General features: G+C 41.3%; 1 non-coding gene and 1 pseudogene across 1 annotated transcript; both read right to left on the reverse strand.

The window, feature by feature from the left end:
• Positions 1-10,907: 10,907 nt before the first annotated feature.
• LOC119804358 lies at positions 10,908-25,072 on the reverse strand (annotated as a pseudogene).
• On the reverse strand, positions 12,186-12,290 carry LOC119805615. Its single transcript, XR_005283934.1, has one exon. It is a non-coding gene; the product is annotated as a U6 spliceosomal RNA (small nuclear RNA).
• Positions 25,073-27,150: the final 2,078 nt, after the last annotated feature.

A 27,150-nucleotide genomic window follows, 5' to 3' on the forward strand; every position in this document is an offset into this window, starting at 1 on the left:
TGACCACATACATATGTCATAGAGGATTTTTGTCAGTGTTTCTTTGGGATGGATTTCAAGAAGAGGGTTTGTTAGGTGAAAGGGGAAATTGAGCAGGATTTCCACCATCTCCCATCCAGTGGGGTGGTACAATTTTATATTCCTACCATCAAAATGACATGAAAGTGCTTGCCCATAGCTTCACCAGAACACTATGCAGACAAAATGTTGGATTTTTGCCAATCTGATAAGAAATCATATCATAGTTTACTTTTAATATATATTCTTATAATAAATACTTTTCATATGATTGAATTTTTTTCTGAACATTAACTTCTTTTTAATTACTTAGAAAAAATTTATGTGTATGAGTATCTTGCCAATATCTGTGTCTGCACACCATATGTGTGCCTGGTGCATATGAGAGCCAGAAATGAGGAGGTCAGAGCCCCTGGATTGGAGTTACAGATGGTTGGTTGCCACTATATAGGCGCTGGGAAAGGAATCTGGGTCTTGTGTAAGAATGACTAGTGTTAACTGTTGAGACACCCTCCAGTCCACAGTGAGGTCTATGTTGACCATTAAAATATCTATTTAATGTATTTCAAACTATTATCATTTTTTAAAATTGTTCAGTCATTATCTTTTAGAAATAGGGGGCATGGAGCCCCAGGTTTTGTTGTCTTACTTCTGTAATACCAGCACTATGTAGGTGGAGGCAGGAGGATCAGAGGTTCAAAGTCAAATTCAAAGCCCACTGGGATACAGAAGACCCTGTATTAAAAAAGAAAAGTATTACACTGTCGGTCCCACCCTAGGTGAAGAGCTTAGGTCGTTAATGGCTGCTGAAAGAGGAAGAATCAGCTTCCTTCAGGGACTAGGTTACCCAGGTCAAGCGGTCATCTCTGGACACACATGCAAATAAACAATGCTAAAGGAACTCAGTAGGTTGCATATACATGTTTTCATCTACATACATACATACACACATATATGTAACAATAACTAAGGAACAGATCACGAATTTGAGAGGAAAGGATGGGACACAGGAGGAGTTGGAAGGGTGGAGGGAGTGGTAGGAGAGATGTAGACAGATTCAATATTTTTGTGTGAAGTTCACACACACACACACACACACACACAAAAGAAAAGTACTGTCTTTGGTCAGTAAAAGCATCTTTAAGTTTTTAGTCCTTTTGCCATGACCTTAATATCCTTTCATTTTCCCTCTGAAATAGTTTTTGACAGATTCTTTTGTAAATTGGGTAACAAGATATTTTACATTTATTTTGCACATTAAATACCCCAGAACTGGAAGCAACCATTTTCCAGTGTGTCGGTAGAGTAATAACCCCATATCTTCAAAATCTCCCACACTCATAACCGTAACACTTATCGCTAACTGACATTATAGTCATATGATATTTCATGTTTATGATATTTCTTCCTCATAGTCTCAGATTGAAGGACCTTGGTGTGTGAAGGGCAAGAACTTTATTTTCTTCCTTCACGTTTCCTAAACACAGAACAGGACTTGGCACACTGGCAGGTTAGAAGCTGCTTCTTTCCATTGATCAGAAATTGTGATTACAGCCCCAACATAAGGGGAGTAGTGCTCTTCCAGGGACTGGTCCTAGTCATTCCATTATTCATTCCGCGGACTGAGAGGCTGGTCAGTTGCAGGCATCATTCTGGTCATAAAACAATGTTTCGTTACACTGGGGAGCAGATTGGCCAGTACTGGCCTGATCAGCGGTCTATCTGACTGGGAACATATAGGTGGAACTGATTGCTCTCCAATGCCAAACTCTAGACTAACCTGACAAGGCCAGCTGAGCCCTTGGACTGAAGGGAAACTGGAGCACTGTCTCCTTCAGGGAGAAAACATTATGCAACAATTTGTACATTTCATTTCTTTTTCTTTTTGTTTTTTTTTTTCCAAGACAGGGTTTCTCTGTATTTTTGGAGCCTGTCCTGGAACTAGCTCTTGTAGACCAGGCTGGCCTTGAACTCACAGAGATCAGCCTGCCTCTGCCTCCCGAGTGCTGGGATTAAAGGCGTGCGCCACCACCGCCTGGTACATTTCATTTCTTACCTCTATTTACAGAAGAAGTAGTGATTACTTGCAGTTTATGTCAATGTCATGTATTTAACATTTAAAAATTTATTTTTAGTGTGCACACGCATTTATGTGCACACTCATCGTGCATGTGGAGGTCAGGGGACAACGTTGGGGAGTTGGAGCTCTTTCTATCTTTGTATCAGTTCCGGGGACTGAATTTGGGTTGCCAGGCTACAGCACCAGCCTTCCATGCTGAGCCATCCATCACCTCACTGGCTCCTGGAAGTCACATCCTTTCTGTGGGGGAGGAAGCAGCTTGGGTGAGGCTAGCAGTTATTCAAGTCCTGCTGGTTGCCAGGCACTCTCTGCAGATTTGCTCTTAACGTTTTCCCCTTACCACTGTGTAGAAGATAAAGGAGGACAGGAAAGCACGTTTTAGGAATGGGAAATCAAATAAAAATTTTTCTATTCTTTTCTGAAGCCCGGAAGTAATTAATCTCATAGCACTGCATTATCTCCAGATACCATCTGCACAGGATTTCCTGTTTACTCCTCACACTATTACAACAGGCCTGTTTGGCTGCTTCGTATTGTATCAATCACTCAGATTTCCCCCCCCCCCCCCAAAAAAACAGAGTTCTCAGGACATTCAAGGGTGAAAGAATAGACCTATACCTTTCAGTTCTGCCTCCCCTAGGATACAGTTTGGGGACATTTATAGGGAAAGGGATTGAGCTGATTTAAGGTGTGAGGGAAAAGTAATCAGAAATGAAGTCATCAGGGGTCTGAACATTTATAATCAGTCTTCATGATACTTCACAGGATGCTCGTTGAGAAAATGACAGACTTAGCATGATCTGAGGTTGGAGTATTTGAGGTTCTTAATACCAAAGGTCACCAGTCCAATGCTAGTGCAGGTCCAAGTGAAGAGTCAAGGGTTTCTACAAAAGTGGCTTACAAAGTAATCTAGGAAACTGTTTCTACCATAGCCAATGCTTCAGATGTTTAGAATTAGTGCTATCTTTTTTTTTTTTAAAAAAAAGATTTTATTTCTTATGTATACAGTGCACGTTTGCCTGCAGGCCAGAAAGGGCCCATATCTCATCATAGATGGTTGTGAGCCACCAGGTTGTTGAACTCGGTCCTCTGGGAGAACAGTCAGTGCTCTTAACCTCTGAGCCATCTCTCCAGCCCAGAATTAGTGCTATCTTAACTTTTATTTACTCTCTCTCTCTCTCTCTCTCTCTCTCTCTCTCTCTCTCTCTCTCTCTCTCTCTCTCTCTCTCTCTCTCTCTCTGTGTGTGTGTGTGTATGTGCATGCCATGACATGCATGTGGGGGTCAGAGGACAACTTGCAAGAGTCAATTCTTTCCTTCTACCATGTAGTACTCAGGAATCAAACTCTGGCTTGGCAGCAGCAAGCTCCTTTTCCTAATTAACCATCTCGTCTGCTGCCCAGAATTAGTGATATTTTTATAAGACAGCTTTCATTTTTGTTTTTTGTTGTGAGCCTAGCTTTTAATAGCTGAGCCATTTCTCCAGCCTGAGACAGTTTTTTTTTTAATGCTCCAGCCCAAGACAGTTTTTTTAAAAATGTTTTATTTGACTTTTAAAAAAATGTATATTGGTGTTTTCCCTGTATATTTGTCTGTGCACCACATGCTTGAAGTGCCTGGGGAGGCCAGAAAAGGGTGTGCTGGATTTCCTAGAACTGCAGTCACAGGTGATTTGTAGGCCCATATTTCTATATGGTATGGCAGCCAGGCTATTAAGCCATAGGCCACACCTGAAGCGGTCACGTGACCTTCCAGACAGGCTGTCGCTAACTTAACAAAAGGTCAGGATGTTGCTCTGCTCCTTCTCTGTAATTTGGAGGGTGCCTGAAAAGAGATGCTAATTCAGCCTACGTGACTGAGCTAGTTAGCATACTGACCAGGAAGACGTGACAGCAAGCACAGGTAGATGTGGACGTGACTAAGAGGCAGTCATCTGGTTACCTAGGAAACAGAATGCTAATGATTTTCCCCCTCAGTTTCTGTTTTGGTATAAAAGCTGTTTTGGAGAATAAAGGAGAGGAATTTTTTTCAGCATGTGAACTCAGGATTTCATGAAGGATCATGGAGAATCTCCCTCCCGATAAAGCCTTGTGAATTGTGTCTTTATACCCGTGCCTCCATGCCGGTCAAGAAAGAGATAGTTTATGTTGGGGTCTGGTCAAGAGAAATAATTTATGGTCCGGGCTGCTACCGGACCCCGACAGTGATTGAGCCACTTTGGTTGCTGGGAATCAAACCCAGGTCTTCTAGAAGAGCAGCCAGTGCTCTTAACCGCTGAGCTATCTCTCCCTCCCCAGAATTAGTGATTCCTAAAAATCAGTGAAAAACAATGAACTGAAAGAAAACAAAGCTAGAGGATTTATTTAGTTTATCTTCATTTTAAGTCACTTTAGTGAGGAGGGGAGTTTAATGGTTCTGCCAAGGAGACTGAAGCTCAGGAGAGTATAACATATAAAACTACCAGCCATTAATCGACTGGAATGGAAGAGCTGAAAGTTCAGCACAAGGCATTTGTAGAGCATGGAAGCACCAACTGCTGGCCCTTACCCTTAGAGCTTCTGATTCAGATGACCTTGGTCAGACCTAAGGACATACATATGGACCCAGAACCACAGTCTAAAAATCACGGATGTGGGGCTGAGGAGATGGCTGGCTCAATGGCTAAAATCACTAGGTGCTCTTCTGGAGGGCCTGGATTTGACTCCCAGCACCAACCATCTATAACTCCAGTCCCAGGGGACCGGACACCTTTTATGGGCACTGCATGGACATGGTGCATAGACATACATGCAGGCAAAACATGCATATATATATATATATATATATATATATATATATATATATATACAATAAAAATAAATAGAGACAATTTAAAAATTACTGATATGAATAACAAACCATAGAAACCAGGTGTGGTGGTTGGATAAGAAAGCCCCCCCCCCCCTTAGGCTCATAGATTTGAGTGCTTCGTCATCAGGGAGTGTGGCCTTGTTAGAATAGATGTAGCCTTGTTGGAGGAAGTGTGTCATTAGGGGTGGGCTTTGAGGTTTCAGAAGCTCAAACCAGCCCCAGTGACTCTCTCTTCCTGCTGCCTGCCAATCCAGATGTAGAACTCTCAGTTCCTTTTCCAGCACCATGTCTGCCTTTAGGTTGCCATGCTTCCCACTGGGATGATAACGGACTAAACCTTGAAACTGTAAGTCAGCCCCAATTAAATGTTTTCTTTTATAAGAGTTACCATGGTCTTGGTGTCTCGTCACAGCAATAGAACTGTAACTATACATCAAAAGTAGAAAGTGAACATTCAGGAGGAGAACAAAAAGAGCTCTAAAGAAGATGCTAATAGGGGCTGGAGAGATGGCTCAGTGGTTAACAGCATTGCCTGCCCTTCCAAAGGTCCTGAGTTCAATTCCCAGCAACCACATGGTGGCTCACAACCATCTGTAACGAGATCTGGTGCCCTTTTCTGGCCTGCAGGCATACACACAGACAGAATATTGTATACATAATAAATAAGTAAATTTTTTTAAAAAAGAAAATGCTAATAAAACACAAGTCCTATAATAGGAAAAGGGGAAAATAAGGAGGAGACTTAAGTGGGGAGAGAGTAAAGCATATCAAAAATGAGTGGGAGAAATAAATAACACTAAAGATGGTTTAGTTTGAATTAACCCACATTGAGAGCTAATGTTCCCCCCAAAAGCCATAAAAGCCCATCCCCAGGTGGGGAATACCTCCCTTTGAGTTGTTGGCAAGGAGCAGTCAAGACACTCCTAAAATGATACAGCCTACTGTCACTGCTCGTGGTTGTTGCCTGCCAGAACTTAAGGATAAGACTTTTGTGGAAGACAGCACATAGTTGGGTCACAGGGCTTGGGAAAATCAAGCTGGTACTGACTATAAAGCCTCCTCCTGGATGGCTAGCTTTCATATTGTCAAAACATACTACGCAAACTGCATGTGGTGAAAAGTTATCAGCAGTCCTACCCACCTAAAAATCCTGTGAACTACTATAGTGACTGGTCCAGTGAGATATGTTCAGTGGTGCAATAGTGGCGCTAATATCTTGGGGGTAAAAAATAGCTCTCTGATTGAACTTAAAGACCACTCGATCGGAAGTAACTCATGCTAGATACTGTAAGCCTATTTAAGAATCTGTAGCTGGAGAAATCATGGATCCTAGAAGAGAACATACTACTACCATTTCGCTGCCATTGTTGTTTTGAACCACCTTCTAAATACTTATCCTTACGAATAAGTACTGTTTTCACCCATCATCAAAGAAGATTCTTTTTGTAGAAGGTGAAGGCTATTACAGGGATATACTGCTGGCCAAAATGCAGAGAGTAAGTGACTGTGGAGTTCTCATCCCTAAATGGGACATCTATGACATAACCCCTACATCCAAGGCTCGGAAAACATCTTGGAAGCAAAATTTAAAAGGTTGCAAGAGCAACCAGGGGAATGTCTATGAAATAATGTCTTCTGAACATGAAAGGAATGTTGTACCCATAAACTCTCAACAATGTGATTACTTACACAAAATCATAACAGTCAGTGGGGAGAAGGGCACACAAGGCTTTACACCTGGTTGAAGAGCTATAGGCAGTTGATGGCTGCTGATGGAAGTGTGTGTGTGTGTGTGTGTGTGTGTGTACAGATGTTGATGTGATTGTGCCTCAGCGCATGAGTGTAGAGGTCAGAGAACAACTTGCGTGAGTCCCTTCTCTCCTTTCATCCTGTGGGCTGTGCAGGAGGCAAGGAGGTCTTTGTGCTCACAGTTACACACTAGAGGAATCTCAAATGCTAAACACATAGGATTGTTTCCTCAAAGGAAGGCCTGCACAACCTGTTATCTGCCCAGAAGGCTGAAAATGGAGTTGACTAATAGTCTGGTGACTTCACACTGGCTGGGTCACCAAGACCATGCAGAATCCTCCCCCAGACCCTTATTGTAACCTTGTTTTTGCCAGTCATTCTATAGAACTTGTATTTTGAATCAACACTGGTTACTTAGTAGTATTGAACTGAGCTGAGTTCTTACTTCCCTAAGACCATTACTCTGCTGACCGTGGTGGTCTCAGAGACCCCCCAACCCCACATCCTCACCCTCCACCCCCCCCCTTGTCTCAAGGTTCCAGAGATCAACCTCATGTCATCCTGCCTGGTGGCAATCTTCTTTACCTGCTTAGCCATCTCCCTAGCTCCACATCTCTATCTGGATATATTTTCTTAATTACAAGTTTTCGAAGAAGACAAAAAGAGCTATATGTGTAAACTGAAGCCTGTGTGTCTCATCTGCCTGACGCTCACTCCCTGACTCAAATGTATTCACTGAAAATAGATGTGTGCACTCCAGATGTGTTTCTCTGAGTACAGTCAGCACACAAAGGGAAGCATTTAGCTAAAATACATACCATCCAAAATTATAATCATTATATACTTACTCTTTTACATTCTGCCTATTTCGTTTACCATTATAGCTCAGATTTTCATTGACATTAAATAACTAGTACTTTGTAGGCCAAAATAGGGCTTTCTGTTTTAAATACAGGATTGCTTATAATCCAGGATAGCTATGTTTTTGAAGATGGCCTTGAAATCAGAACCCTCCTGCCTCCGCATCTTGAATGCTGAGATAACAAATATGCATCTCCTTGCCCAGGTCCAAATATTGCTTTAGCTCACCTATCTCTTAGTAAGTCAGTTTGCCTAACATACTGCAAATGGAAACTCAATATAGTTTGCAAATACTCTATTGTTCCCTAACTTTTGACTATTTTCCTGCCATCCACAGCACTTACTTAACTATTTTTATATTTTATTTAAAATTATTACTTTTTCACAGTATTTTATGTAGACCAAACTGATCTTGAACTCAATATGGAGCCAAGGACCACCCTGCACTCCTGGTCCTGCTGCCTTTATCTAACAAGTGTTGAGAAGACAGACATGAAACATCATGTCTAGTTTTAAGGTTTTCAGTAATACTAATAATATTATTTTTCTTTTTTTAAGACAGGGTTTCTCTGTAGCTTTGGAGCCTGTCCTGGAGCTAGCTCTTATAGACCAGGCTGGCCTCAATTTCACAGAGACCCATCTGCCTCTGCCTCTGCCTCCCGAGTACTGGGATTAAAGTTGTGCACCACCACTGCCTGGCTAAACTTTTATGTATAAAATAACTAGCAAGGTTTATTTTAAGATGCATAATACATAGCATCCATTAAGATAGCTATTATAAAAATGAAACAAAATGTATTGGTGGAGATAAGAAGAAAATGGGACACTTTTGTATTTTTGATGTGAACACAAATGGGGCAGCCTCTTTAGAAAACAGTATAGCAGCCCTTGAAAAATTAGACATAGAGCTAACACATAATCCAATAACTCACCTTCTAGGCATATATACTGAAAAGAAATAAGAGTAGAGACCCAAGTGACCTCATAGATAATGCTACTATGACCATAGATGGGATAGTTTCCCATCTATGGTCATAGTAGCATTATCCATAATAGCCAAATGACAGAAACAACCATGTTAGTGGCCAGACAAGCAGAATATCCACAGTATGGACCATTATTGGGCCTTCAGCATTGAAGGATGTCTGCTAAATGTTTTAACACACGGGTAAGCCCCTTGAAAACTTGCTAAGCAAAAGCAGAAAGACAACAAAGGACAAACACGCTGTGATTCTACTCCTATTATGTACTCAGTAGCCAAATTCGTATGAAGCAGAAAGTAGAATGGCGGATCTCAGGGTCTGTGGGAGGGAAAGCAGGAAATGACTTTAATGAATACAGAGCTCCAGAGATGCAGGATAAGCACTGGAGAAGAACGGTGGTGAATGTGCTTATTTGTATATAGACAGTGAGGACTGAACGCGGGGCTCTGTCCTCCCTGCTCATATACCTCTCCGAATGCATTTACTTCCACTGAAGGGTGCTCCTGGAAGTGAGGAAAATGGCCATTTCTAAGGTATTTCGAGTTATAAATAAGAAACAACTAAAATTGATCATAGTATCAGAATTGAGCGTTCCCTGAACCCAAAGGAAAACCTTGACTGATTCCAGCTTCAGTGGCTGGCCATTGCTTCTTCTAGCTCCCAGGTCCTGGGCAGATAGGAACAACCCTATGTGTTTAGCTGTGAGCACAAGACCTCCTTGCCTCCTGCACAGCCCACAGGATGAAAGGAGAGAAGGGACTCATGCAAGTTGTTCTCTGACCTCTACACTCATACGCTGAAGCACAATCACAGCAACATACACACACAGACACACAGACACACACACACGCACACACACACACGCACACACACACACATACACACGCACATACACACAGAGTAAATAAATAATAAATGTAAAAATGATTTTAAAATGTAAAAATAAAATCGTAGCCCAACTGACAAACTTGCCATCTATTATATTTTGGAAGTGTGTACATAATATATTGGCTTGTTGAACAAAGAATATTTAGATTAAAACCATTATTTTGGTAGTTTATCTTTGGGTGTATTGTCTGTCTCAAACTTCTTCCAACAGAATCGTGCAGTTTTCTCTTCGGTTCAGGTAGGAAGCGAAAGTCTAGTTTGGGGCTTAGAGACTGTAGAAAATCTTGTGTTTAGAGCATCGCTGGTAGTGGATTGTAAATTCTAGAAAGATCTGGCTTCAGTCACGCGTCTAAGTCCCTCCCTTTCCCCATTTCAGGATCTGAGCCTTTCAGAGCTGCAATTTTTATTTTGACCACCAGGTGGCAGCTATCGTCATTGTCCTTAATTAAAAGACATAGGATTTTGTGTGTGTGTGTGTGTGTGTGAGAGAGATTCAAAAGCAAATATTTGTTATTTTTAAAATCAAATCACATCAGAAAGCAAATGGTTAAAACAAACAAAAATCTCAACACCCCTTACCAACCCAAAACAATCAATCAAACAAACAAACATATATATATATATATATATATATATATGGATATTTATATTGCTAGGAGATGATGCAATAAAGAGTCCAAGTGGAACAGAGGACCAGTGTTTAGTTTCTAACTTCTAAACAAGCACACCTCACACTTATTTATCAAAACATTTTAATAAGATGTATTGAAAGGGTATAAATCCCTTACTGTAAATAAAAATACAAAATTCCAACGACAGTCTTAAAGCTGGCTAATAGTGCTGTTAAACCTGGACAGCCGGCTATGGTTCTCTAAAGCAGGTCTATGTTTTAGAGATCCCTGCTAAACATCTAGTGTACTTAAGTGGGTCTTAACGAAGTAGGACTTCATGATATGGGAACTCTTTTAGGACATAGTATGCCAGGGCTACAGCAGCAATACCGCCGTTGTCAGAGGTCACAGAAGCGCTTACAGCTGTTCCTTCCATGAACAACAGAGCAGCTGCGTTCCAGGAAGCACAACCACGTGACCCACTGCACTTCATTCACATCTGTAACATCTTTCCTCGGCAGAGCATACGCCATCAATCTTTTCTGTAAGAATTCAAGGTGTTGGATGTGCAGCTTTGCATTACGCCACCATGTTTTGCCTTGTTTTGCAAGTACAAAGAGCATTGTACAAAACCTACAGAGAAGCTCCAGGGCTAGAGAAGACTGCTCACGAGGCACAACGTGCTCCCCAAAGGCCAAACTGCTGAAATGAAGTCCACAGAGGCATCCCGTTTGCTTTTCAATGCCACACTAACTTTATCCAGGTAAAATCACAATTTCAGTTCTTCAGCCAGTAAGGGGACACATATATTTTCCTACACAGTTAATAAAAAAGAGCAGGTCAATTTGAATGTGCCAAAATAATTTTTCTAGCCAGATATTTTAGCATCTTGAAGAAAATTAGAGAAGGGATTTCCTTGGTTGTTTTCCACAGCTTGATAGGCTAAAAATGAAAAACAAAGAAACAAACAAACAAAACCCCCCACTTCTTTAAGAACAAACAAACAGCAACACTTTTATGGAGCATCCCTTCTCTGTCCTCTCTGACCTGACACCTGCCAAGGGAAGATACTTAAGGGCATGTTTAGATGAGAATGATTCCCCCACCCTGCGGTCATCTGTGGCTGAAGTTAGAGCGGCTGTTTTGCAACCCCTTTGGTGGGTCTGCAGTAAGTGAGCACTAATTCCTGGTGGTTTAGACGCTTCACAGGGGAGCAGCTGCTTAAGAATATCCACTTCTGCTCTTCTTTCCTTTGTCTTGTTTCCTCCTTCAGCTCTCCTCAATGGTTCCTTTATCTTCCTTCTGGGTGTGTATGAGAATCCAGGGACGGGCAGCATTGCAACTGCTTGCTTGAAATTTCCTGTCCCCCTACTGACAACTGAGACCCTGTTGCTTGAAGGCAGTAGAGTGGGAGTTCTCACCATCTACAGGAAAGTGTTGTGAGGTTCCTGCCCCTTTCCTGGCAGTTCTTCCGGACCCTCTGGTGGATTCTTTAGGTAATGTCTCCGAGGTCCGCCTTCTGAAGACCCATGTGTCCATTCAGTCTCAACTACTCCAGCTTGAGAATAGCTTTTTCTGTGACCAGTTCTCTACTTGAATGTCACCACAGTCTTTGCTCAGCCCTGTGGTGGATCTCCCTTCACAGGCTTGGGATCTATTAGAGTCTTCATCATGGTCACTGGACCTGTCAGGGTCCTTACTTCGGTTCTGTCTTGTATTTTCTGTGGAAGAAGAAAGTTGGTAGAGGATGAGATGAGTGTGATTCTATTCCTGTTCCTTGAGTTTCAACAACATTTTGCTTTTCATATAGTTTCCTAGTCATTCTCATAATAGGGTCAGGATTCACCCTGTATTTCACAAGCTAATCCAGAAGGACTTCATGCAAATCGCAGTGAGTTCAAGGCTATCCTGCTTCTACATAGCGAATTCCAAGACGGTCAGGGCTATACAGTGAAAATTTGCTTCAAAAATTTTTTAAAAGCCGGGCGGTGGTGGCGCACGCCTTTAATCCCAGCACTCGGGAGGCAGAGGCAGGCGGATCTCTGTGAGTTTGAGACCAGCCTGGTCTACAAGAGCTAGTTCCAGGACAGGCTCCAAAGTCACAGAGAAACCCTGTCTCGAAAACCAAAAAAAAAAAAAAATTTTTTAAAAAGGCATGCATAGCAAATTTGCATAGTGTCTATGCATGGTGGCCATGCTAATCTTCTCTGTGTTGCTTCAGTTTTAGTATATGTGGTGCCAAAGGGAGCACAGGACTTAGATCTCTTTTTTGAAAGGAACCTAATTCTCTACTTAAAGTTGCTATGATCTTCTTCGTGTGCAGGCCTTGTTCAGGTAAAGGTAGCTGGTACTTCAGACTAAGCTGAGCGGAGAAGTCTTTTGTAATTTGTAACAAAGACATTCTGCTCAAAAAGCTTGACAGCATTTAAATGAATAGGAGAAATGTGTAGATTTTATGATCCAATTGAATACATATTTTTCTATGTTCATTTGAAATGTTTGTGAATTTTGCCACTCTCAGTGTTACTAGTCTTCAATGATTTGTTCCTGACGTTTAATTAAAGGCATGGAATGACACTTATTAAATATGATACATAGATGCCATGCTGGAAACTAAGGCATGCTGTGCTCAGTGTTTTGTATAATATTATGAACACGGACAGCTTCAATAAACAGAAAAGGGAGCCTGGAGAGATGGTTTAGCATTTAAGAGCACATACTGCTCTCCCAGAAGGTCAGAGTTCAGTTCCACTCACGCACACTGGGTGACTGGTCCACAGCTAGCTGCAAGTCCAGGTCCAGGATCTAAGTCCTCTGGCCACCACAGATACCTATAGGAACATGTGCACAAATCCACACATAGACCTCCCACATGGTTTAAAGACAAAGAAACAAAAAGTGGATTATGAGGAAAAAAATCACATGTAAGTTGATATTTATACACAGAAGAATTCTATACAGTTATAAATAAAAATAAAATTATGATGCTTTTCAGTAAAGTGAATGGAGCTGGAAATTATTATATCTGGGCTGGACATGGTGCACATCTTTAATCTCAGCAGTCTGGAAGTGAAGGCAGGAGGATGTCTGTGAGTTCAAGGACAGTCTGACCTTGAACTACATAGAGAAACTCTGTGTGTCACCCCTAGCCCCGAAGAAGATTAAGAACAAAACCATATTTTCTCTAATATGTAGAACTTGGATTATAATTTTTATGTATATGTGTGTGCGCCTGTCTGTCATGAAAAAAGAAAGGGGGATGGTGGAAAGAGAAAGGTGGGCCTAGGGAGAATTGAGGAGGAGAGGAAAGAAGGCCCAAGTATACCTGCAACAGAAAAGCAGAAGTGGGGTCTGGGAACAGGAATAGGAAGAGAGCAGGGTCGGGGATGTGTGTGAGGGCGTGGGAAGCAAAGCTCAACGAAAACAAAAGTATTCATCTAAATGTCATAAGGAAACTTGTTACTTCATCAGTTTTGTTAAAAACATGAATAAAAAAGATCAACAGAAAATAATGATGCAGACTGTACTTGCCTAGCATGCATGAATCAATCCATAGAACCAGGATGAATAACGGAGGATGATGGTACAAAGTCTATTTGGCTATTTGAGATGCTGGAAAGCCTTTCAGGTGTTAGATCAGCACCCTGAAGTCAGGTCCTCGGCCACGGACAGAATGTTTGTTTCATTATGTATCAGGTTTCATTATGCTGCAGTGTGGTCCTGGAACTCCCTCTGTCATCCAGGCTGGCCTCAGACTCACAGAACTCTACCTGCCTGTACCTCCCGAGGGCTGGGATTAAAGGCGTGCGCCACCATGCCTGACTGATTGTTTTGAGACAGATCCCCATTAGGTGCTTCAGGCTTGCCTCAAACTCTTATCTGCCTCTGCCTCCTGAATGCTTACAACAGCTACCTGGTCTCAGACGGGGTTGGATCTGTCCACACTGTGGAGAAGGCTCTCGGAGGAAAACACAGTGGGAGATGCTCATGTGCCATTGCCCTTCTCAAGCTTCAGTTACCGCTTAAGAAGAGAAGATGACTGGGGCGTCCTAGCTCAATTAAGTTACAAGGTTGTTATTAGATACTGGTAAAATATTTTTAAAAAGATCATTTTAACTCGCAGCTTCAAGCTGTGTCATCAAAGCAAAGAAATGGAAGAAAATTAGCCAATCAATATTTCTTTCTTGCTGAGTGTTACAGATCGAGGCCACATCACATTCTGGTTGTAGAAGAAACCAACCAAGAAGTAGCCGAAAGCTCTTTACGGACTAGCCTCCTAGCCCAGCCTCCTAGCCCAGACCACCACTGCCAGCTTCTCTGTGGCCTGGTCCTCTGCTTGTGCACAGTCGAGGCACATCCACTGCAAACAACCTGTGTTCACCTCTCCCAAAGTTTATTATAGAACCTTCCAGACTCTTGGGTTCGGATGACACTATTTTTCGATTGGTAACTGGCCATGCTGCTAGTGTCTTAAGGAATCTTTTCCAAGAGCAGACCTTTACCTTTGGCTTGCAATCTGTACAGCTCAGAAATCCTTCTATTTGCAGAGACCGCTATATATCATTGGTCTGCTTTAACTCTGCCTCCCTCTGCCCCTCCTCCTTTCTCTTGTCCTCCTTCTCTCCCTCCCCATTCTCTTCCTTGTTGTTTTAGTCACACCAGAGAGTAGATTTTTCCTGGAGAGAATGTGTGATTCCACCCGCTGTCTCCCTAGTACCATCATCTCTGTAAGGCTTTCTAACCCATAATTTCCCAGGGCAGTTTCTCTGAAGCTAACTCTGCCAGCATTGTATAAACACTCTCAGAGGAAATCTCCTACCTAACAAGGGACTCCAAAACTTTCCCCATGAGCATTCAAGGCACTTGAACACACGGATTCAGGTTATGTTTGGCGCCCCATCTCCCAAGTGCTCTGGGCTTTTGGAAAACCCCATGTTGCCCTGCTTGCTTAAGGGACTCTTTCATTCCTTGTGTACCTCCTTAGCAGACCGGGTATTAAATGGATGGATTCTAGCCCTTTGTACATGTGTGATGGAAGTATGCATTCAGTGAACTCTTTAAAGGATAATACTGTCGCCATCTCTTTAAAGATGTAGAAACTGGGGCTGGAAAGATGGCTTAGAGGTTAAGAGTGATGGAGGAGTGTCTATGTGTTACTTTCATTATTAATAAAGAAACTGCCGTGGCCCTTTAAGAGACAGAAAATTAGGTAGGCGGAGTAGACAGAACAGAATTCTGGGAAAGAGAAGGCAGACGCTTCAGGCAGTTGCCATGCTTCTCCTCTCAGAGATGGATACAGGTTAAGATCTCTCCTGGTAAGGCACCACTTCGTGGTGCTACACAGATTACTAAACATGGGTTAAAGCAAGATGTGAGAATTAGACAATAAGAGGCTGGAACTAATGGGCTAGACAGTATTTAAAAGAATACAGTTTCCGTGTAATTATTTTGGGTAAAGCTAGCCGGGTGGCGGGACACAGCCCCGCCGTTCCATCTACATAAGAGCACTGACTGATCTTCCGGAGGTCCTGAGTTCAATTCCCAGCAACCCACATGGTGGCTCACAACCATCTGTAATGAGATCTGGCGCCCTCTTCTGGCCTGCAGGCATACATGGAGGCTGAACACTGTGTACATAATAAATAAATAATTTTTTTAAAAAAAGATGTAGAATCTGAGTCTCAGGAAGTATGTGGACCAGTTTTTGTCTTTGGGAATGACACTAGGCTTATAGAGTCAAGAGACCTGATGACAACTTGGTAGTGATCATGAGTGGTAGTATTTTGTTTTATGACAATGAGAAATGGCTAAGGAGCTCTCTTACTATGTGTGGTATTATTTCATTTTTTTCCCCTTGAGATTGAAATGACACAGGTGCTTTATAGAACTCTGGGAAAATCCATGAAAACAAAAAGATGCAGGAATAAACACCCAGGAGCCTACCCCTTTCTGGGGTTTGCTGACACCTAGGAATGATGCAGGAAAGATGCAGGAATAAACACCAGGAGCCTACCCCTTTCTGGGATTTGCTGACACCTAGTGGTGGGTGAATTAAAATAGGTTGAGATAGGGCAAAAAAAAAGGGGGGGGGGAAATGAAGGAAGGAAGAAGAGAGAGAGAGAGAGAGAGATAGAGAGAGAGAGAGAGAGAGAGAGAGAGAGAGAGAGAGAGGAAAACCGGTTCCATCTTACCTCTGGCTTCAGTGGGCAACTCCAGCCTCAGCCCCCAGGGCTAGGATTAAAGGCATGTTACTATGTCTGGAATGAAGTTTAGAACGTCACTAAAAGTACACAAGTTATAAATATACACCTTGATAGCTTGCCTCAAAATAAACACATTTGTCTGGCTAGAGACCAAATTAGGAAAGACAACATTACTAGCATCCTGTACACCACAGATGTCCTCTTCCCCAGCCAGGTGCAGTCATTGTTGGGACTTATAAAAACATAGGTAAATTTTGTCTGTTTTTTGAATTTTACTTAAATAGACTCATCCAGAAAGCACTCTTTTGTGTCTGCCTTTTCCCCACTCAACATTATCAGTTCGTTAATCATCTATCTGGTTGCATGAGAATGTAATTTATTTGCTATTATTGCTGTATAGTGATTTATTGCCTAAATATAATGGGGGATAAAAATTCGCCATTGGTAAAATAATAAGACAAAATTAGTGAGAATATAAAATTCTTGACTAGCATAATTCATCATGTTAATATTACTAATGAATACACACATCTACACTCTAAAAATACATAGTATACCTTTTCTTTATAAATGAAAAAAATCTACAAAATTGACTGCACAAAGAATGTAAAACAAGTCTCAACAAACTACAAAGATTAAAATAGCGCAGAGTATATTCTCTGACCACTATGAAATAAAGTTAGAAATTAAGCAAAAAACTAGAACTCACTGTATCTTTTGAAATTAAAAGGTATATTTTTATTTTAGTTTTTTTTATGGGCGTAAGTGTTTTGCCTCTGTTGTATGATTGTGTACCACATGCATACCTGGTATACAAAGACGGCAGAAGAGGGCATCAGATCCTCTGGGACTGGAGTTATAGATAGCTGTGAGCCGCCAGGTGGGTGCTGGGAAGAGAACCTGGGTCCTCTGGAAGAGCAGTATGTGCTCTTAACCTTTGAGCCCCAAGAAGTATATTTCTAAATAGCATACTATTCAAAGAAGAAATAAAATAGATATTTGAAAACATTTTGAGCTGAGTGATAAGTAAAATCATAACATAAGAAAATTTGTGGGATATGAAATTCAAGCAGGCCTTTTTTTGCGGGGTAGAAATTGACAGGTCCATTTTAAGATAGCCTTGGATAGCCAAAAGCATGTAGGGAAAGAACAAAATTGAAGAACTCACAGCATCTGCTTTTGAGACTTACTGTAAAGCACATCTATGAAGAATGTGGTTTGGAGGACGGACGAGATAGGCATATAGATCAATAAGCCAGAATAAAAAGTACAGAATTAGATCCACACATTTGGTCAACTGATTTTCAATAAAGGCGTCAAGATAACTCAGCAGCAGCAGCAGAAAAATCGTTTCAACAAATTGTGGTGGGGACAGAGATGTGGATATGAATCAGCCTTGATTCATCGCTTATATGAAAATTAACTCAAAATGTGTCACCAACCTAAATGTAAAATCTTAAATGACAAATGACGCAGAGAGCCTAAGCCATGAGTATCCAATAAACTGGATTTATCAAATTAAAATCTTCTTCTCAAGATACTGTTAAGAAAATGAAAAACAAAACCATAGGCTTGGGTAAGGTACTTGTAAAGCAGCAGAGCTAATGAAGGACCCATGGGCACAATATCTAAACGAACAGGGCCTGGGGATGGATTTGAGCTGAGAGCACTTGCCTAGCATATGCAGAGCCCTGCTTCTGTCCCTTTCAGCGCTGCATGCACCAGGTGTGTTGGTCCCTGCCTGTAAACCCAGGACGATGATGTGGAGGCAGGAAGCTCAGAAATTCAAGCTTATCCTCGGGTACATGAGGAGATGGAGGCCAACTTGGGTTACTTGAGACCCAGTTTCAACAATAATAATAAACCCCAGTGCAAAATAAGTTTGGGTAAATCAAAACTCTTGTATAATTCCGATGGGAACGGAAGATTGTAAGACACGTTAAAAGCAGCTTTTAAAACAGGATTAAATACATCCTTTTCATTGCCTAATAATCCAAATCTTATGTAATTTACACACCAGAGATGAAAATATAAATGAATTCAAAGACTTGTATACAAATATTCTTAATAGCTTTGTTGGTAATTGGCTAAACCTGGAAAAGATCCAAGTGTCCATTAACTGATAATGAATTGGCAAAATTTGCTATCTATACATATATAATAAAGACAAATTAATCTATTCAATCAATCCCTAATGTGAATGCAACTCAAAAGCATAATATTGAATGAAACATGGGTCCTAAATGACGGCCATCATTTATATAATATTTTGAAAACATCAAAATGCAGACCACTAGTTTCCAGGTTGGGGAGAGAGGATTGACTCCATGCAACATGAAGGAACTTTGTGGGGGTGATTAAATTATCGTGTATCCTGGTTGTGGTAGGAGTTACAAGACTTTATACAGTTGTCAGTATTCGCAGAACTTAGATGTGGAGGTGACTGCTTGTAATCCTAGCTCTCTGGAGGCTGTGGCTGGAATATCACCAGCTGTGCCCATGGGCTACATGGTGAAACTGTGTCTCAAAAACAGAAACCAAAGACCCCAAACTATAAATCAAATATACAAAACAAAAGCTCATAGAATGGCCGGGCGGTGGTGGCGCACGCCTTTAATCCCAGCACTCGGGAGGCAGAGGCAGGCGGATCTCTGTGAGTTCGAGGCCAGCCTGGTCTACAAGAGCTAGTTCCAGGACAGGCTCTAAAAAAAAAGCTGCAGAGAAACCCTGTCTCGAAAAACCAAAAAAAAAAAAAAAGAAAGAAAAAAAAAAGAAAAAAAAAGCTCATAGACTGTTACCATTAAAATGAATTTTAAGGCTTGAGAAAGCTCTACCTCAATAAACCCAATTTGAAGACAAGGTTAGCTAGGGAGTAAGTCTTCAAAACATGTCTTAAGAAGTTGGAAAGAGAGGGCAGGAGAGATGGCTTAGTGGTTAAGGCACTGACTGCTCTTCCAGAGGTCCTGAGTTCAATTCCTGGTGCCCCCTTCTGGCATGCGGGCACACATGGAAGGAATGCTATACACATAATAAATAAATAAATCTTAAAAAAAGAAGTTGGAAAGAGAGCAGCACGTGCTCTTGCAGAGGACCTAGGTTCTGTTCCAAGTTTCCACACAGTGGCTCACAACCACCCAGTAGCTCCAGTTTCAGAGTCTTCAATTCTCTCTCTCTCTCTCTCTCTCTCTCTCTCTCTCTCTCTCTCTCTCTCTCTCTCTCTCTCTCGACTTCTATGAGCATCATCCATGCATGTGGTGCACACACATACTTTCAGGCAAAACATTACTAAACACAAATTAACAAATCTAAACTTTTAAAGACACTAGAAAATAACCTGCTAAATTACAGTGTGATACATTGTTGGTGATTGTGATGGCTATCCTTGGTTGGAATTGATTGAAACCCAAATGACTTGGTGTGGGTCCCCTGGCCTGGATCAGAGGTTGTGCACTGGATGCTCCAGGCTGCAGAAGAGTTGGGGAGCAGGGTTTCCGGCGAGGAGACCTGGGAGACTGTTTTGGGGGCAGCTAGTCTATTGAAATGTCAGGGCTAGCTTTTATAGCTGGAGAGGATGTGGGGGGAGGTCAAGGGAGGAAGTGCTGCAGCCTGGACAGGGACTCTCCAAACTTACCAGTCAGATTAGCAGACTGTTGGTCACATGACTTCTGAGAAGTCAGGTTTTTTTTTGGGGGGGGGGACGAAAAGAAGCTTCACGGACTTTATCATGACATGGCCTTTGTCCCTATGGAGTTGAGTCAGCCCAAGCCGACTTTGGGTAGGGAGCAGTCTCATTCCTGCTGTGCTCTCTGAGAGATACCTGGTGTATGGTCAGTGTTCTACTGTCCCTCACCTGGCTTGGGAACCTACAACTTGGCACATCTGTGAGGGATTTTTTTTCTTAATAAAATCATTTGAAGTGGAAAGACCTATTTCTAATCTGGATCTTTGATGTGGGAAGGTATACCTTTAATCCAGATCTTTTGAGATGGGAAGATCCCCCTTTAATCTGGACCACACCTTCTGCTGAAAGCCTATATAAAGGACATGGAGGAAAGAAGTTCTCTCTCCCCTCCCACCCCTCCCCGGCTCCTTGCTCTCGCCTTGCTATCAAGTCCATTCTTTCACTGGCATCAGAGCCTACTTCTTTGGAATTCTGGTCTATACTGTGTATACTGAAGACCAGCTGAGACAGCCAGCCTCATGGGCTGAACAACTACTGGCTTCTATTCCTCTAGAGAACCTTGACTAATACAGTATATAACTCCTCTTTTGTGAAGCTATGGTCCTCCTTCTTGGGTAGCATCTGATGCTTTAAATGTTTATCAGATATCTTTGTCTGAATCAATCATTTCATTAAGGGCTATCACAAACTGGTAACTTTTGAATCTGATCATTCTCATATTTTTACTGATCAATACTCTTTTAAATGAGAAAGAAATTATCCCCCTCACTGCCTGAACTTTGAGTTACCTGAAATATGACTCCATCCGGGAAAACATACAACTGCTTGATGGTTTTTCTTTAACAAAACTAATTTCCCCTGAGAATGCACTGCTTTTGCATGGTTCAGTCTCAGTTTTTCTCAGTTCAACAGTTTTAGAAAATATAAAAAATCCTCTCTCAGATCAAACTGTGCCTTTGGGTGTTATTTTTTTGAGATAGTGTCTCTCTACATAACCCTGGCTGTCATGGAACTCACTGTGTAGATTATGTTGGCCTTGAACTCAGTGCTCCACCAGTCTCTGCCTCCCAAGTGCTGAGATTAAAGGTATGTCCAACCATGGCTGACCCTGGATGTCATTTTAAAAATGCTTTGGGTATAGTACTGGCACAAGAACAGACATACAAACCAATGAAACAAAACAGAAGACCCAAATGTGAGTATATGTGATTATAGTCATCTGACATTTGACAAGATGTCAAAATATGCACCAGAGAAAAAACAGATGAAATAGAAATGGCCAGGAAATGCCTCAAAAATGTTCATCATTTCTAGCAATCAGGGAAGTACAAATTAAAACAACTTTGAGATTTCATCTTTACCTCAGTCAGGATGGCTAAGAATAACAAAACAACCAGCAAATGTTGGTGGGATTGTGGGGGAAATAGAACCCTCCTTTACTGTTGATGGGATTGCAAACTGGTCCAGCCTCTCTGGAAATCAGTGTGGAGAATTCTCAAAAGCCAAATGAATCTGCCTTGTGACCCAGCTACCCAGCTATACCACTTCTTGGCATATTCCCAAATGAGGCAGTGTCCTACTCCACAGCTACTTTTACCAGCAATGTTCTTCTATTCACAATACCCAGGAAATGAAAGCGATCGGAATGTCCTCCAACCCACGCACCCTGGAATACTATTCAGGTATAAAGAGAAATGAAAATTTCAGGTAAATGGATGGAATCAGAAAAGACAGTGTTGAATGAGGTAACCCAGATCTAGAAAGACAAACATTACGTGTTCTCTATTATCTGAGGCTCCTAGCTCCAAATTTTCAGATATGAGTATAAAACCTGGAATAATGGAAGAAAGCAGGAATGTTTAGAAGAAGGATTATGCAGGGGTGTGGTGAGGAGGGTTTCGAGAGAAGAATAGCAGGATATAAGAGATATGAAGGGAGAAAAGGGAAAAATGGAGAGGAGTGCTTTAGCTGGTAAGAGAGGTAAGAGAAGAGATAAATAACACTAAGGCTGTTTGGAAACATCTTAAGGAAATGTATTTTATATTTGCCCCAAATTAGATATAACATATGCAAACATATGTGTCTATATAACTAACTTAAAAGAAGTTATACCACTTGGACTGACAGTGCTTCCTCCAAGAGCATCTAATACAACTCCAGCACCAAACAGGAGAAATCTCTTTTTAAGCTTTTGGTCAGGGAAATTAAAGAGACTCTCAAATTAATATAGGCTGTTGCTGTTGCCCTTGCTCATCTGCCAGAGATGGACGGTTAAGCCTCTACCGCTGGAGACATCACGTACTTCAGACACAGGACTCATAAGATCCAAGTCAGATCTGACCTGAAGCCTCCTCCCCAAGGACTGGCTTCCATAGTACCAGAAGGTGCTATGCAAGCCTCCAAGGACGGGAGTAACCAATATCCTACCCAGGTGTGATGCCTACGAACCACAGCAAGAATTGGCTAAATTCACTTAAAAAGAGATAGACCCAAATTGTATTAAACATAAAACCCAAATTCCATCTATACATTGTAGTAGCTAAGAAAATGGAAGATGTACCAAGAGAAACTAATGAAAAGAAAACAGATGCCATCTTATCAACAGTGGCCTGTATGATGGAGTAGTTTCAGATAGAAAGGTCTAAAATTGGAAACGATAAATATAATGTTAATAAATATGGTTAGGTCACTTAGAAAAATAACATAGTCTTTTACATAATTAACAGTATAGTTTCGAAATATAAAGTTGAAGACATTATATATAGCCAATCTTTGGTATCCATTAAGGTTCATGATCCCTGTGAAGACATCAAAATCTTCAGGTGTTCATTATCTATCATATAAAATATGTGTATGTAATATATGTGAATGATCCAGTCTACTTTAAATTTTAGATTACTTATAATACTTAACAGTATTGTAAAAGCTATGTAGATAGTTATGCTGTATTACAGTTTAGGGAACAGTGGCTAGAAAACATCTATATATGTTCATTATAGTCACATTTTTTCCTTCTGTCTGAACAAAGTTAAATCTATGAATGTGGAGTCCATGGATAAGAAGGAATCCCAAGAAAAATGTCATATCTACAGTCTTTGTTGAAAAGCTTAATGCAGTTCACCATCCAGTAACCCAGAAATTATAGGAATTTGGCTAGTCTCTCCAGTAGTAACAACTTTGTATACAGCAGAAGATATTTTTTTGCAAGTGTATTTGGTATAAACCTTGTGTGTGTGCAAGAACAGCCTTATTTAACAATAAAATCTCTCTAATTTCTAAGAAAAAAAAACCCCATAATCGGAAGCGTCACATTTATTGTTCATACTTTATTCATTCAAGAATAATTGGTTGGGTGCCTATTATATTCCAGGTCCTGCTTTAGGTACTGAAAATGTGATGGTGGAGAAGAGACAATGCCCCTGTTTCCAAGAAGCTAATGTCCTGGAGAAAGGAATTAAGTGGTGCATAGATAAACAGGCGATAAATTTTCTAATGATAATGAAATTGAAGGATGTCATAAACACTGGAAGACGTTTTTGATGGTTAGATCATATTATATTTACTCAGGCTGGCCTTGAGATTAAGCTCTTTATATAACCCAAGCTGACCTACAACTTGAAACACTTCTGCCTTTGAGTGGGAATCACAGGCACACACCGCCATATCGGTTTGCTGCATAATTAAAGTTTTGAGGAGACGGTGACATAATACAATGAAATGAAATTAGACATTAACACACACACACACACGCACGCACGCACGCACGCGCACACACACACTACTCAGTAAGAAAGCAGCTGGTAATACCTGTGAGAGGGAGCTATAGTTACGAGGAGTTGTTGCACACTCACATATGTACTTGAAAACAAGGACAATTTAAAATAAATGAGTATAATAAGCACTTAAATCATGGATATAGTAGAAAAGCAATAAAGGAAATTTCAAGAAAACAGAAAGGAGGACATAAGAAAGATAAAATGAAAATAGAGAAAATACAATCATAGTACTATTGACTAATATTGACTGAGTTTATTTGAGAAATTTCAGCAACTAGGACTAAGGAGAAAAGGAGAAAATAAACAACATTAGAGACTATAATTATATATCTACAGGGAAGACAGTTGAAAGAATACAATTTGAATTTTGAGACAGGGTGGCTGTGGTGGTTTGAAAGAAAATGTCCCCCCCAAAGGGAGTGGCACTATTAGGAGGTGTGGTCTTGTTGGAGGAAGTGTGTCACTTTGGAGGCCAGTTTTGAGGTCTCGTTTTCTCTTCAGCTTCCCTCAGTGTGACTGTCAGTCGGTTTCCTGCTGCCTTCTGGTCAAGCCAGCACCGCCTTTGCCTGCACACTGCCATGCTCCCCATCATGATGTTAATGGACTGAACCTCTGAAACAGTAAGCCAGACCCAATTAAATGTTTTCTTTAAATGAGTTGGTGTGGTCATGGCATCTCTTCACAGCAATAAGAAACCCAAACTAAGACATAGTCTCCAATACAACCCTGGCTGTCTTAGAACTCACTAGGTAGACCAGGCTGGTGCTAAACTCTCAGAGACCTGCCTCTGCTTCAAGAGTGGTGGGAATTAAAGGTGTACTCCATCACACCTGGCTAAAAATCACAAGCTTTTTTTTTTTAACCAACTTGAAATTTCAGACAAAAATGAATCATATATTATGAAAACATTAAAATAAAAAATTGGCTTAAATAGTAAAAACAAAGCCATTGGGGCTAGAGAAATGGTGCAGTGGTTGAGAGCGCCTACTGCTGCTCTTATGAAGGACTGCAGTTCAGTTCCCAGCACCCACATGGCTGATTCACTATCCCCTGCAACTTTAGCTCCAAGTCCGCTTTTGGCCTCGTCAGGCACCTACACGTACATGCAAATACACACACACACACACACACACACACACACACAAACAAACAATAAAATAATCTAAAAGAAGAATTAAAAAATTTGAACAGAAAAATAAACATTAAGGAACATCCTACCAAACAACGAAGATTCGAGGTGTAAAAGGAAGAAGTCTTAAGGATGAGCTCTCAGCTCTACCTGCCTCATGAGCACATGGCTCCATGGAGGTTTACCAGATGCTGGCACTACTTCTGCTTCCCAGTCTTGCCCCCTCATAAGTGTGTCATTCATTGTTAATGGGCAGCTCACAGCAGCACAAAGGACAGGAATTTGCAGTTGGAATGCAAGAATTGACAGTAGGGCATCCCGACGACAGTCTCCTTGAATTTCAGAAGACTCACAGGGCAATTGAGTGCAGCCTGGAAGCTGCAGATGACTCCAAAATTCTCTTTTAGGTTAGCTTTTCCAACTTGCAAGGAGTCAAAAAAATTTCATTACTATATAAACTATTTATAGACAATAGAATAAAATTTCAGCTAATTCATTGTGGATGACATCCACATTGGAAAAGTATAGTACACCAAAAAGAAATGTATAAACTGCGGGGGTTGGGGTGGTGGTGCATGCTTTTAATCTGAGCTCTCGGGGGGGGGGGGGGAGGCAGAGACAGGCATATCTCTGTGAGTTTGAGGCCAGCCTGGTCTACAGAGTGAGTTCCAGGACAGAGAAACTGTCACAAACAAACAAACAAACAAACAAAATCGAAAAATAAACAAAAAAGGAATAAACTGATTTTGTCAGTGAATACCTGACAAAATATGAAACTAAGTATTAGCAAATTGAAATCTAATTGGTGTTAAGTTGGGAGCATAGTTCTCAGCCCCAGGCCTGAGAGTTGTATTGGTCTGGACTCCAAATCCCAACATGCCAGGTCCTAACCCCAGGTCAGGACCACTCCCACAGGGTATTTAATTGAACTCCCAAAAGAGGATCATGTGGTGTCCCGTCCTGTCCCCCCCCCCACACCCCTCGTTGAGTTTGCAGCCTCCCGGTTCCCTCTGGGGGCCACCTGGGAGTGCAAGAATCCCATTAAACCTGGATATTTCTTAATTCGGCTTGTTATGATTTTGCTTGATTGTGATTTTTGTGTTGGCAGAGAGCTTGCGTTAGGAAAAATTCCTAACAATAGATGTTAACAATAATCATTACCATGTGAAGTTTATATAGGTAATTCAAGTGTGGTAAAATTATAATGCATAAGATTAAAGTCATTTAAAAATAGGACCACCACAATATGTACCACAAAATTATTAAACCACTTCTTGAAATTAGGCATCTCCATTCTTTCTTTTTAGTTCCTTTTTTTTTTTTTTCTCGAGTCATCCTGACTGTCCTGGAACTTGTTTTGTAGATGAGGCTGGCCTCAAACCTACTGAGATCTGCCTGCCTCCACCTCCCAAGTACTGGGTTTAAAAGTGTGTACCACCACAGCCCGGCTAGGCATCCCCATTCTTTAAAAAAAAAAAGTTTGGTTGAAAGTCTCACCTCAGCTCCCTGGCACCCCTTTATCCAAAGAGTCTGGAATGTTTGGTTGGGGGCTTCACTCCAGCTCCCGGCATCCATTTTGGAATGCTGAGTGAAAAATTCCATTTCAAGCCCCCTTCCCTGGGAGTTGTTTCATTTCAAACTCCACCTCCGAGAAAGCCTGCCAAAATGTGACCTCTCCCCAGGGAGGGTCAGGACTACTCTCATAGGCTATTTAAACTGCCCTCCAGAGAATGAACACATGGTCATTCCGGTTCTCCTTCCCTCTCTCCGTGTTTTCCGGGGTGTGTGTGGGGGGCATTCGGGAGTGCTGGCATCCATTAAACCTGGGCTGATTCTAATCTGGTCTGATTTGGTGTGATTTGGATTATTGTGTTGGCAGAGAGGCTTACTGAGCCAAATATGTGTGAATGTGTATATCTATGCCTTTGGAAGTCAGAGGGAAAATGGGCCAAGTCATTTCTCTTCTTCCATCATATGGATCCCAGGTCTTAAACTCAGATCACCAGGTTTGGCAGCAAGCATCTTTACCCTCTAAGTTATCTTGACAGCCTTAAGCATCCATTACTGAGAATGATCTCTTAGCGTTCCTGGAACAGAGAAAATGTCCTTAACTTGGCAAATGATTTGCATAAGAGATGTACAGAATCGTACTTGAGGATGAACTATTCAAAGCACTCCCATTCTAATCAGAATTTAGATTGATTATGAAGATGTATATAATCTCTTTACTATTCAACATTTTCCTAGAGGCTTTGTTGCATGCAGTAAGAAAAAAAGTAATAAATGAACAGTATAAAGTATGTAAAAGGCTATGTCTGACC

Source organism: Arvicola amphibius, chromosome X (assembly GCF_903992535.2).
Source record: "Arvicola amphibius chromosome X, mArvAmp1.2, whole genome shotgun sequence".
NCBI lineage: Eukaryota > Metazoa > Chordata > Mammalia > Rodentia > Cricetidae > Arvicola > Arvicola amphibius.